Source organism: Cyprinus carpio, chromosome A16 (assembly GCF_018340385.1).
Source record: "Cyprinus carpio isolate SPL01 chromosome A16, ASM1834038v1, whole genome shotgun sequence".
In the NCBI taxonomy this organism is placed as follows: Eukaryota; Metazoa; Chordata; class Actinopteri; order Cypriniformes; family Cyprinidae; genus Cyprinus; species Cyprinus carpio.
Genome location: NC_056587.1, coordinates 18,587,928 through 18,600,339, shown reverse-complemented (window position 1 = coordinate 18,600,339; position 12,412 = coordinate 18,587,928). Strand labels below are relative to the sequence as shown.

Below are 12,412 nucleotides of genomic sequence, written 5' to 3'. Positions count from 1 at the left end.
CATATTTTATCTGTTTATTTGCATGTCATTTGAACATCAGAACTATTTGCATGTCATTTGAACATCAGAACTGTGAAGATGCAAGTGTATTGTTCATTTATTAAAATATTAACTTAATATTTCAGGGGGAACTTTAAGTAAATATCTTGCATCTTATATTTTTTGGGGGGTTCAAAAAAAAAGTGGGTTTGGGAACCCCTGCAGTAATCCATCATACAAATCATGGTGCTCACATAAAGAAATACTTGAATTAGTTTAAGTATAAAATAGGTTGTTATTAAATAAAATTTCCAATGCTTTTCAGTATGGAATAAATTATATGTGGATTTAAAATGAAAATTTTTCTAGACTGGTCCACCATTTTGGATTTATTTATTTTTTTCCCACTGAACTTGTTGCAGTGCATTTTGGGATTGCATGTCTTAGAATGCAATATGATTAAGTTAAATAAGCCTTTGTGTATGGAGTGAGCCATATGACGGCTGCACAGGACTTCTCTGTTTGTCCGCATTACCTCTGGCCTCCTCTCGTTTCAGCTCGCCTTCCTATTCATGACTCGCTCATGTTCTGTCACCTAGCATTACCTATTCTCTCATTTCTTTCTCTTTCTATCTTGTTCTTTTCTATTGTAACCATCGGTCCTCCTCTCCTGTTGTCCACACTTTTAATGCATGTCATAATGTGATTTTTACTATTTTTCATTCATTTGATGTTTTGTTTCAGAATCTGGTGAGCTGAAAATATCCATCCAAAATGGCAGACAAGGTGAAAGCTGTTGTTGTTGTACCTTTATTAATTGCATCATTAGCTCATCAACATGTAACTCTATTGAATTCAGTTGTTGAATTGTCTTCTGTTGCTGCTGATGTATAGACACTATCAGTCACTTGACGTTGAAATAAAATAAAATCTAAAAGCTAGATGAAAAGCTTAAAAAATTACTAAAACTGACATAAAATGAAGCTAAATAGAAATAAGTAAAATTACTCAAACTAAAATTTAAATAGAATTTAAATTGATAGTAAATTTAATTGTAAATATTGATTAAATGCTTTTATAGTATAAATAATAATTGATCTTTATAGTATATGGCAGAAATGGTAAAAGGAGTGTGCTACTTAAATGATCTATTGAATACCCACAATGCAGTGCTCCTGACTTGACTTTCCAGCTTCATGAGGTAAATGAGACAGAAGTAATATAACCTGTTATTTTATAATTGGCCTGCCAAAAGTTAAAAAACATTATTAAACAGCATTACTGAATGAAACATGAAGGTATGTGTATTATGTATGCTCAAGATCCAAGATAGATTTGTTGACCACAACTGGATAACTGACTTCAAACTAACATGCTGTGATATGCAGTGTATGAGTAAATCAGAACTCAGCCAGTTTCCTGTGCAGCGGAAGCGCCCAGCGTGAGTGTAGTACACAGAGCAGTACGTCACCCATATAGTGGTGCTGCCGCTATTGCATAAGCCTGACCCAGCACGCACTGATCAGTTTGCAGCATTTAGAAATGTTGCCTTGATGTTTCTAAGTTTGTTTTACATTTATGTTTAGATAAAACCCCATAGTGATTACTATGGAATCTAGCAATTGCGGTGGACATTATTCTAAATAATCTTCATAATCGTTCGGCAAAATTTAAAACGTGCTCCATCTCTGAAATAACTTTAATTTTCAAGTGATGTCACATTTTCCACACTATCTAACGCTTACTTTTCATGATGCAGTCAGTGTCTGGTAGATAAAATCAGATATCCTTGAATATCCTGCTTTAATTGCAAACAAATCAGATTTGAAAAATAAAATGACTTTATGTTGACTAAGTGTTTTTCTTTCCTGCGTCATAACAGTATATGTCAAGAGAAGGACAGTGAGGCAATGGAGGGATGTGGGTCTTGTGTGTGCTGCCCAGTCAAAGTGAGTGCAGAAATGTGAGAGTGCGACGTGGCACCGGTTCATCTGAAACTCATTGCATGCAAATCCTGAAGAGCCTCACGTTATTCATGGACGACTATAAATAGCTTTGGACTGAAGTCGCTCTCTTTGGTCTGGTGCGGTAGTAGAAAAACTGACAGTCAGATCACATTGCACTGGGCAACATTCACCTCCCATGATACCATGGAATGACTGTTTGATGAGCAGATGCCAAACACACTTGGTTGATACTTTAAACATCATGGTTTGCCTTTATAGAGTCCAGTTTAAAGTTTGGTCCTTATATATATATAAGGACGCAAAAACACGCAAAACTGTTTTTTTCTAGCTGTGTGTTAGTTGTGTCTGGCCCATTTTCTCATTCTAATCTCTCTGCTCCATCTGGGAAGTTTTTAAATTACTTTTTGCATGTGTTTTGCATGGATTAGTTCACTCAAAATTTCTGTCATCGTTTACTCATCCTCATGTTGCTCAAAAAACACTGCGTTTTCACACAAAAGGAGAGGGATGATGTTATTGATCAGCTCTGTGGCCTCAATAAAACAAGTAGATTTTTTTTTTTTTTTTTTGGATGAACTATTCTTTAACCAAACTTTAAAATGAGCCGTAACCTATTTATATATTAAAAAACATACTGTACAAAACATACTGTGCAGCTTGAGGTCAGTAAGATTTTAAAAAATATAATATATAATGGAATTACTTTATTCAGTGAGGACACATTAAATTGATCAAAAATGGACAGTAAAGACAATTATAATGTTACAAAATATTTCTGTTTCAAATAAATGCTATTCTTTGAAACTATCTATTCATCATTCCACAAAAATTAAGCAACAACTGTTTTTAATGTTGATAATAATAATTATAAATGTTTCTTGAGCATCAAATCAGCATATTAGAATGATCTCTGAAGGATCATGTGACACTGAAGACTAGAATAATGAAAAAATGAATTAATAGTAATGAATTAATAGTAATGAAAATTCAGCTTTGCATCACAGGAATAAATTACACTTTAAAATATATTAAAATAGAAATGAGCTATTTTAAATTGTAATAATACTTTGCGATATTACTCTTTTTACTATATTTTTGATCAAATAAATGAAGCTTTGATGAGACTTTCTGACCTGAAACTTGAGCAGTAGTGTATTTTAATGGGATCCAGTAAAGATGTTATCACCTGGTGCATTTCTTTTAATGTTTCTTGATTTTAGTCTTAATAGTTTCTCTAATCGGAGTCACTACAAACCTCTGAGACTGTAGGATCAACCAGATCAGTACTATTGTGTTCTCACTGGGGAATCGTAGTGTATTGATGCCAATCGGATCATTTGAGATGCCAGGTGGCGACGGAGCACTTTCTTCACGCCGTGTTGTTTCTTATGTGCTTGTACAGGCTGGATCATACCAGTCTGTCCGTTTAAAGTTGTGCTGGTGCATTGTTTCCATGGTTTCTAGTCTGTTGGCTTCAGTAATTCTTCCTTTTGAGTGGATCTCATCTGTTTGATTGATAGGAGTATAGAAAGAATTGTGAATCAAAGAGACACTATTGTTCTTGTGCAACCCACAGCCTATAGTGAAAATCTCTAATGTAATCAGCAGAACTCCACTAATCTATTTGGGTTTATTCATTGGCAAGTGCTCTGCCATGGTGTGCTGGGCTTAGTTTCATCTAGTCAGGCTTTAAACTGTCAGCATAAAGTCTGTCTGACATTTTAGTTTTGTGTCGTGCTTTTTAGGAATATGTTTGTATGAAGTAGATGACGTTACTCTCATTGACCAGTGTGTAAGATATGGCATTGCAGTCTCTGCTAATGGCTATACAGAAAACACAAACTAAATTAGCAGAAATATGTGATCTGAATTATGTGTCTGATGGAAAACTTAGTGGAATATATAATTCTGCTCATGTACATCTTGTTTACTTGTTACAAATTGGCTTTAAATATATATTTTTTAAAGGATTTTCATGGCAAATTCAATGGCTAGTAGGTTTTCACTTGTCATCTGAGAATGTGATTTTTTTTTTTTTTTTTTTTTTTTTTTTTTTAATTTTTTTTTTTTTTTTTTTTTTTTTTTTAAATCAACTGGTAAAAATGTTTGTTCCTGACCTCTGGAAATTGCATTGTACAGAAACACAAGGTGTTTGCAGTAATGTGCGATCAGAATTTGTTTGTCCATAACTAGTAAGAAATGATTCTGTAGACAGAAAACGTTAGTATATACACTGCCCTTCAAAACTTTGGGGTCAGTACATTGTTTTTCTATTCAATTTTCTATTTATCAAAGAATAACAAAATTATTAAGCAGCAGAACTGTTTTCAACATTGATAATAACAAGAAATGTTTTTTGAACATGTGACACTGAAGACTGAAGACTGCATTTTAAATTCAAACAAAACAGTTATTTTAAATTGTAATAATATTTCACATTATTACTGTTTCTACTCTTTTGTTGATCAAATAAATTCAGCCTTGATGAGGCACTTTACAGTACCTTTAATAATGCCATGAACCTCACAGACTTGGTTACTAGTTCTTCCGCAGATGTGTTTATTGTAGCATTCTGGTAACCTGTAAACAGTGATTTTTTTTTTCTAATGATATAAACCTTGCATCCTGTCTTAGTAATTTGTAAAGCTGGCCTATCAGTTTGTAACTGGTTATTTCAGCAGCTCTTGCTGTTTTAGTGTACATTATGTATCAGACGGTCAGTGAGCAGTCAATGGGCGGTCTGTCTAAGATTAGATTGTGCTGGTCTGTAACTCTGTAAGATCAGTTTCAGCACCCTGGACAGCAGCCCTGAGAGCTGATGCCTGATTTTTTAAAGGGATGGTTTACCCCAAAAAATCTTAATTCTGTCATTTATTCACCCTCATGTCATTCCAAACCTGTATGGTTTTCTTTGTTCTGTAGAACACAAAAGAAGATATTTTGAAGAATGTTGGTACTAAAATGGTTCCCACTGACATTCCCACTAACATTCATATAATGGACAAAAAATACTCTGGAAGTCGGTGGGCTCCAAAACTGTTTGGTCAACCACAGTCTTTAAAAATAGCTTCTTTTATGTTCCACAGAAAAAAGAAAGTCAGATTTGGAATGACTTGAGGGTGAGTTAATGATGAAAAATGTAATTCTTTGGTGATCTGTTCCTTTAATAGAGTGTATTTGTTGATGCCTGAGTCCAAGTGTGCTCCATGACGCTGTGATGGTCGACTGCTTATGTAGGATGAAGGCTACTTTGTATATAATTTCTTGGGAAATGATAGGTGTCCTATGTCTGACCCAGTCCGATCGGATTTGGTAACCACACTAATGACTTTTTGGCACAGCTGTTACGGTATGTGTGTGTGTGGCCACATTAACACGTGTTAAGCACACTGACAGCGTTTAACTTACTGGTGGCTTGTTCTGGACAGGGACAGGAAATTGCACTCTCCAACAATGCTGGGGGTATCTATTACCGCTCTATTGTTAGTCATGTAGGCTATTATTGTAACTTACTCTTAAGAGATGTTCCCGCACCCTCCCCCCACCCACAGGCATGACAACAGCACAACTGTGTGTGTGTGTGTGTGAGAGAGACTCTGTGTGTGACTGAGTGAGAGACCCAGTAGAGCTGAAAGGTTGGTTCTTTCATTTTCTTAAGTTTATATGCTTGTCTGTTGTTTCATGTAGACATAAGTTGACCCCAAAAGGGTTTGAACACTTAAGCCATGCTTAAAAATGTCTGAATGTCATTGCATTAGCATTAGATAAAATATCAAACCAAGTAGCATACAATAAATCATACTTAAAAATAAAAGATATTTTTCTCAGAATGACTGATTTTGTGTTGGTCTCCAGATGATTTTTAGTGGTTTTATGAAAGTTTTCTTTTACAAGTGTTTTAGTGGAGTAACCACATAGTTTTTCACACATTATGTTCCACATTGTGTACAAGGTAAAGATGTGTTGTTTCAAATAAATGCTGTTCCTTTGAACTTTCTGTACATCAAAGAATACTAGAAAATAGGTAACACTTTATAATAGGGATGCCCATATTAACCGTTTAACCGTTAACCGAAAGTAAAAAAAAAAAAAAGACAGATTAATGCTATGTTTAACAAAGATTAATAAATACTGTAATAAAAGCACTGTTTATGGTTCGTTCATGTTAGTTAATACATTAACTAACATTATACTACGGGGCCGTTGAATGCTTGAATCTGATTGGCTGACGAACGTTCTGAGGTGTGCAATTATAATTCAACGGCCGGTCGTCAATTATTAAATAGGTTTGGAGCCTATTTAAATTAAAGTAGTGATTCTAGTAATAAACAGACTGGACAAATTAAAAAAAAAAAAAAAAAAAAGGCTTAGCAATGCAAATGATCACTGACCCACAGATGTTTTATTTGTTGTCCTATTCTCCATTTTCATTTGGGATTTACACGCTCATCATCTTGATTGTTTGTGTTTAGGTTCATGTCATAGCATCTGCTTACGGATCAGCGAAGTGAACGTGCGTTTCTGAAAGCTGGATATATGGGGTGTCGCTAAATGTGAGGAGGGATTTAAAGCTGTCACTCAAAGGTTAACCAGGGTCTGCCGCGACCAATCACGGCGCTCTGAGCTCAAATGAGATTGCTTTTTGATCCAGATGCCACAGCGGAACCGATGACAGCTGGAATCGAGAGCTCCCCCAGCGCTAATCCTCTTTTAAAGGGAGATGTGTTCAAGGGAGGCACTTCCCCTGCCATCCTGCTGAATGGTCCTAATGAACAGGTGTCTGCCTCTGTGATGGGCCGCCTTGAACTCGGCTGCTATTTCAGGCATCGCTGTGTGAGGGCGAGCTGTAAATTTAGTTTGCTTTTGGCTCAAGAACAGCCTTCATTCTAGCATGCAGTTATGCCACATTGAGGCTGTGTTCCAAAACCCTAGTTAGGGAGCATTTTGTGGTTCCAAAACTTAATTATGCTGCTGCCTTTTGATAAATTTTTTAAGGCCAATTTCAAAGAAGATAAAATCATAATTCATAATGCAATAAGTGCAGCGAAAAAAAAAATAAGATGGTGACAGATGTTAATTATAAATATAACACAACCTTGCATCTAAAAAAAAAAAAGTTGGCCTAATATTTTATAATATTTATATATATGTATCAGCTTTAATGCACTTAACAAAATAACAAGAGCAGTCAAATTTCAAAAGTTTTAATGACAACGAAAAGTATTTACTTTTTTGCAAAGGAGTAGAGAAAATGTTCAGATACTTAAAATAAAGTTTATAAATATGTTTTTTTCCCCCCCACAAATTCTGTAGCTTTCTTTCACTATTTGAATTTGGTAAAACTCTCACATATACGGCAGAAGACATCATGTTTTCATGGATTAGGCATAAAATAATGTCTTAAGAATCATTCATACATGTGAAATTCAGATGAGAATTGAACAAATAGTTTACTCAAATTAACTTGAATCAGAGGAAAACAGGATTTGTGTCTTTGTGTCAGTTTTTCTGGTGATTAAGGAATAATACAAAGGGTTGTTGAAAGCATGATATTTTGCATTATATTTTGTGGGAAAGTAATTTTGGAATCAGCACAAATGATTTTGGAACTTGCAAAAATAATTAAGAAGCAATGATTTCATTAAATACTTTATTAAATGCTGACACACGTCGAATAGTTCACTCTGATTAGAAATTTTAACTCGATAGCAACTTACTAAAACTAAGCTCGTTTAAAATCAGCACTAAATGTGTGGCTAATGGAGTTCTTTTCTTGTAAAACATGCAAAATCATTCACTTATGAGGATGTTATGCCTTATAGGCAGTAGGCAGCAAGATGACGTACTAGATTCTGAAAGTGAGAGTGTTCTCACACTCATACACACATGTGTACTTGTGTACTGTGGTTTAATCAAGTGTGTGTGTGTTTATTCAGTGGCACTCTGTGGTCTCTCAGATGGTTCAGTGGAGGTCGTGTTAACCTGGCATTTTTCTGCAGTGATTCTGCCACCTGTTGCCACACATGCACAAGCAGATTTCCACATTCATAAAAATGAACTGGTCTCATACTGTCCCTCCACCTGTCACACACTGTCCTTTGCCGCTCCCGCTCCCCTCTCTCCATCCAGTGCTGTTAGCTCTCTATTGTCGTATCTCAATAAAAAAAGGCATAGAAATATCATCCATCTATCTATCTATCCATCGGTCATCCATCCATCCATCCATCCATCCATCCATCATCCATCCATCCATCCTCCATCCATCCATCTATCCATATCCATCCTCCATCCATCCATCCATCCATCCATCTCCATCCATCCATCCATCATCCATCCATCCATCAAATCCATCATCCATCCCATCCATCCAGCCATCCATCCATCCATCCATCCATCCATCCTCCATCCTCCATCAACCCATCCATCCTCCATCCATCCACCCATCCACCCTCCATCTACCATCCATCCTCCATCCATCCACCCATCCTCCATCCACCCATCCATCCATCCATCATCCATCCATCCATCCAGCCATCCATCATCCAATCCATCCATCCATCCATCCATCCATCATTCCATCCAGTCCATCATCTCATCCATCCATCCATCCATCCATCCATCCATCTGTCTATCCATCCATCCATCCAATCCATCCATCCATCCATCCATCCATCCATCCATCCATCCATCCATCCATCCATCCATCCATCCATCATGTATATACTGTGTATATATATAGATATATATATATATAAACTGTTTCCAATTTATTTTATTTTAAAATGGAATTTATTTGAATTTTTAACATTGGAATATTTAATGGAATATTCAGCATCATTGCTCCAGTCTTCAGTGTCACATGATCCTCCAGAAATCATTCTAATCTGCTGATTTGCATTTGATATTATTATCAATGTTGAAAACAGTTGTGCTGCTTAATAGTTTTTCTGGAAGTTGTTGTTCTTTTTTCAGGATTTTATGGTGATTATAAAGTTCAAAAGAACTTTGTGTAAAAAGTAAATATTTTGTAACAACGCCAAAGTCTTTACTGTCTTTATTATTCATTTAATTTTTCTTTGCTGAATTAAAGTATTAATTAAAAAAAAATTATAATAATCTTACTGAGCTCTGAACTATCTATCTATCTATCTATATATATATATATAGATAGCATTTCACCTGTGTCAAAAGTATGCTAGGATGATGCACTGAACATAGCCATTGTTCTTCTGCCGACTTTACAGCTAGTCATTGAATAATTTTTTACTTAAAAATTAGTCTAAATGTTTTACCAAGCTGTACATTTCTGCATTTAAACCCTCTGGTTAGCTTTCCTGCTACAGTTTAGATGAATTGGACCACTGCACACAGAGAGAGAACTCATTACAGTAACCCAGGATTTTTCCTTTAAGCTCAGGTTGAAGGTTGTGGAAGCTGATGTGTTGTGGTAGTGATGGCAGACAGGAGAGCGCGGGCGCTGCCAGCCCCACTGACCAGCCCAGACTGCCACACTGGCGGCTGTAATTGTGGAGTAATTATGCCCCATGCAGAGATTCAGCTCTGTGTTATGTAACAGGACTTTCCTCTTCTGTGCTTCGCTGACAGCGGGAGGCTAGTGTGTCCACACGTACACATACACACACACACACTTTAGACAGAGCAGCATTTTAGTGCTAGCTGAAAAACGGGTCATATTATGCATTTGATTTGATTTTTTTTTTTTTTTTCTGTTTTCTGCTTATTTCTTGACACATGGCTGTCTGACCCTTTTAGTTAAACACTTTTTTGCTGATGTGGTTTTAATACTTTTATGTAAAATCCTTATGTAGTTATTTGCCACTTTGCATTTGAAATGAGCAACAGCACTTATTCAAGGGTTGTGGGTCAGTGTTATTTTAGTATTATTTACAGTATATGCTATTTTAATATTATGGATAAGGTTTTATTTTTATATTTTGAGTCCTTTTTATTTTTTGTTTAATTTTTAGTAATTTTATGCACTTTTTGTTTTCTTCTTTAAAAAAAAAATAAAATAAAAATATACTGTTTAGGTTTCATTTAAGTTCAATTTTGTTTTATGTTTATTTCCGGTTAGTAATTTTAGTGCTTCAATTTTTTATTTTAATTTTATTTTTTTGTTGTTTAAATACTGTTTAAGTTTAATTTTAATTCAATATTACTTTAAATTTATTTCCAGTTAGTAGTTTTAGTGCTTCAGCTTAGTGCTACGCATACTGAAGTGCTTTCATATGCAACATGTTCTGGTGATGGTGGCAACATGTGCGTATGAATGTATAATCTAGTGTTTCCACTGTGTAAACGTTAACACGAGAACCTCACACAAAGCCACGCTGTCCTAATAGCATGGCAACTATCAGTACCGTCGAGCATGTTCATTTCTTAGTGACCTTATATAAATTATAATGAGTCCTGGTTACATATCGTATTGTTCAGAATGCTTTGAGAAAGAGGAAGGGAGAATAAAACACTACTATTAAAAGGGGTTGTAAGTGAAGTTAGCAGTTAGCCAAAGGGGTCATGGTTTAGTTGTTTAGCATGGCCCTGTTAGCCTCTGCTGGGGCTGGTATATGTCATAACAATACTATATGTTGGCAGCAAGCATCTTCTTTGTTAATCAGTGTCTATTCCCCAAAACATTCCTGCACAAATAATTAATGCATTGCATGCAGAAAATGTGCATATGTTCAACAGATGCACAGGCTACAGTGATGGTAAAGTGCTAGTTTGAACATAGCCACTGTTTGCATCGAGCAGACTCCACATATATATTATATATATGATAATATATTCAGGAACACACAAACTGGATGTACATCCATTTAGTCCCCCCTCAAAAGGATGATTTTTTTAAGGCTGTTTTACACCTCTAATACACAATCTTATAGGGAAGAATGTATATAAATATCATATGTTAGTAAAAACTGGAGCAGAACTTTTATACAAGCTGTATTTCTGCTTTTTTTTAACCCTCTACAATGATTTTATACTAGGTCTCCATTGTAAGTGCGTTACTGATTCTGTTTTGTTTCTTCACAACTGATTCAAATGTATGGCCACAGAAGGAGCTGGTGGAATACTCCCTTAAGAGGAGCGTGCTGAGAGTCTAATGGTGAGATGTGGGGTGTGTTATTTAAAGTGATGAGTCAGCTCTCATTCTATAGCTGTCACATCAGTGAGGCCTCTGTCTCCACCTCCACTCAAGAGCACCACAGAGAGAACAGAGAGGGTTGAGGAGGAGCGAGGACAGTCATTTGAGGTTAAATTTACAGTCTGAGAACAGCTAAGAAAGAGGGATAATTTGGTTAGAACATCACTCGTAGGACTTGCAAGTCAAGTCTCAAGCAATTTTTCTGCAATTTAATACGACGACAACAGTGCTAATGTGTGACTGAAACTGAAGGAAGCTGCCTCGCCACACAGTAAAACTATATACAAAACGAATGTACAAAATTTCTATATATATAATAGTGTATTATTTATTATTATTATTATTATTATTATTATTATTATTATACTTTTTCCCAAGTTTGAGACTGCTGCACTTTTTCCTGTGATCCAGATGCAGAGGTTGACAGAGATTGACTTTGTTTTCCTGTTCCTTAATATTTAACCATTAGGGGGCAGTGCCACACTGTTTTACCATTTTGCACAAAATGTTTCCGGAGATAATCTAACCATTTCTAACTTCTGGTGTAGCCCCTCCCCCCACCTCACACACACAAAACTAACACACACAAATGCACAGATCCCAGACAGGTAAACAAGGGAGTCCACATTTAGCAAAACATGATCTGAAATGACTTTGAATGAATATTCAGGACTGATATACAGTTTTTCCAAGACTTGATTGTGTTCATTAACCCTCTTTCCTTGGAGTAGATTTTATTGTATTCATGTGTTAATTGAGTCTTAAGCACAACTCATTGAGTCTGATGGACTGTGTGTTGTGGGCAGTGTTTTTTTTTCTGTGTCGACTCATGCAAGGTGTCGGTGGATTGCAGAAAGATAATGTCCTTGTCTTTTTTCTGTTGACCTTTTATCTATTATTTACTTATTTTTATTTTAAATATTTGTTATATTTTATTATGCATGTTTCTTGTGTTTACATGTTTTCTTTTTGTGAACATGTTTAAAATGATCATGCTCATATATGTTTGGATATTTTATTCACAGTGGCAAAATGTTTGGTATCTTATTAAATCTTAAATATGAGTAATTTTATTTCACAGTAAAGCTATATATCATAACATATTCTTACTGGTATATAAAACGTAGATATATATATATATCATATATATATATATATATATATATATATATATATATATATATATATTATCTATATATATATATATATGATATATATGATTATATATATATATATTATATGTGATTTATAATCAAATCAAAAGGTAAGATATATGTAATATTTAATTTTGTATTTG

General features: G+C 35.1%; 1 protein-coding gene across 12 annotated transcripts in view; it reads left to right on the top strand.

The window, feature by feature from the left end:
• The window catches only part of LOC109087787 (regulating synaptic membrane exocytosis protein 2-like), a 150,135-nt gene that overhangs the window by 7,557 nt on the left and 130,166 nt on the right, over positions 1-12,412 (top strand). The window lies entirely within an intron of this gene.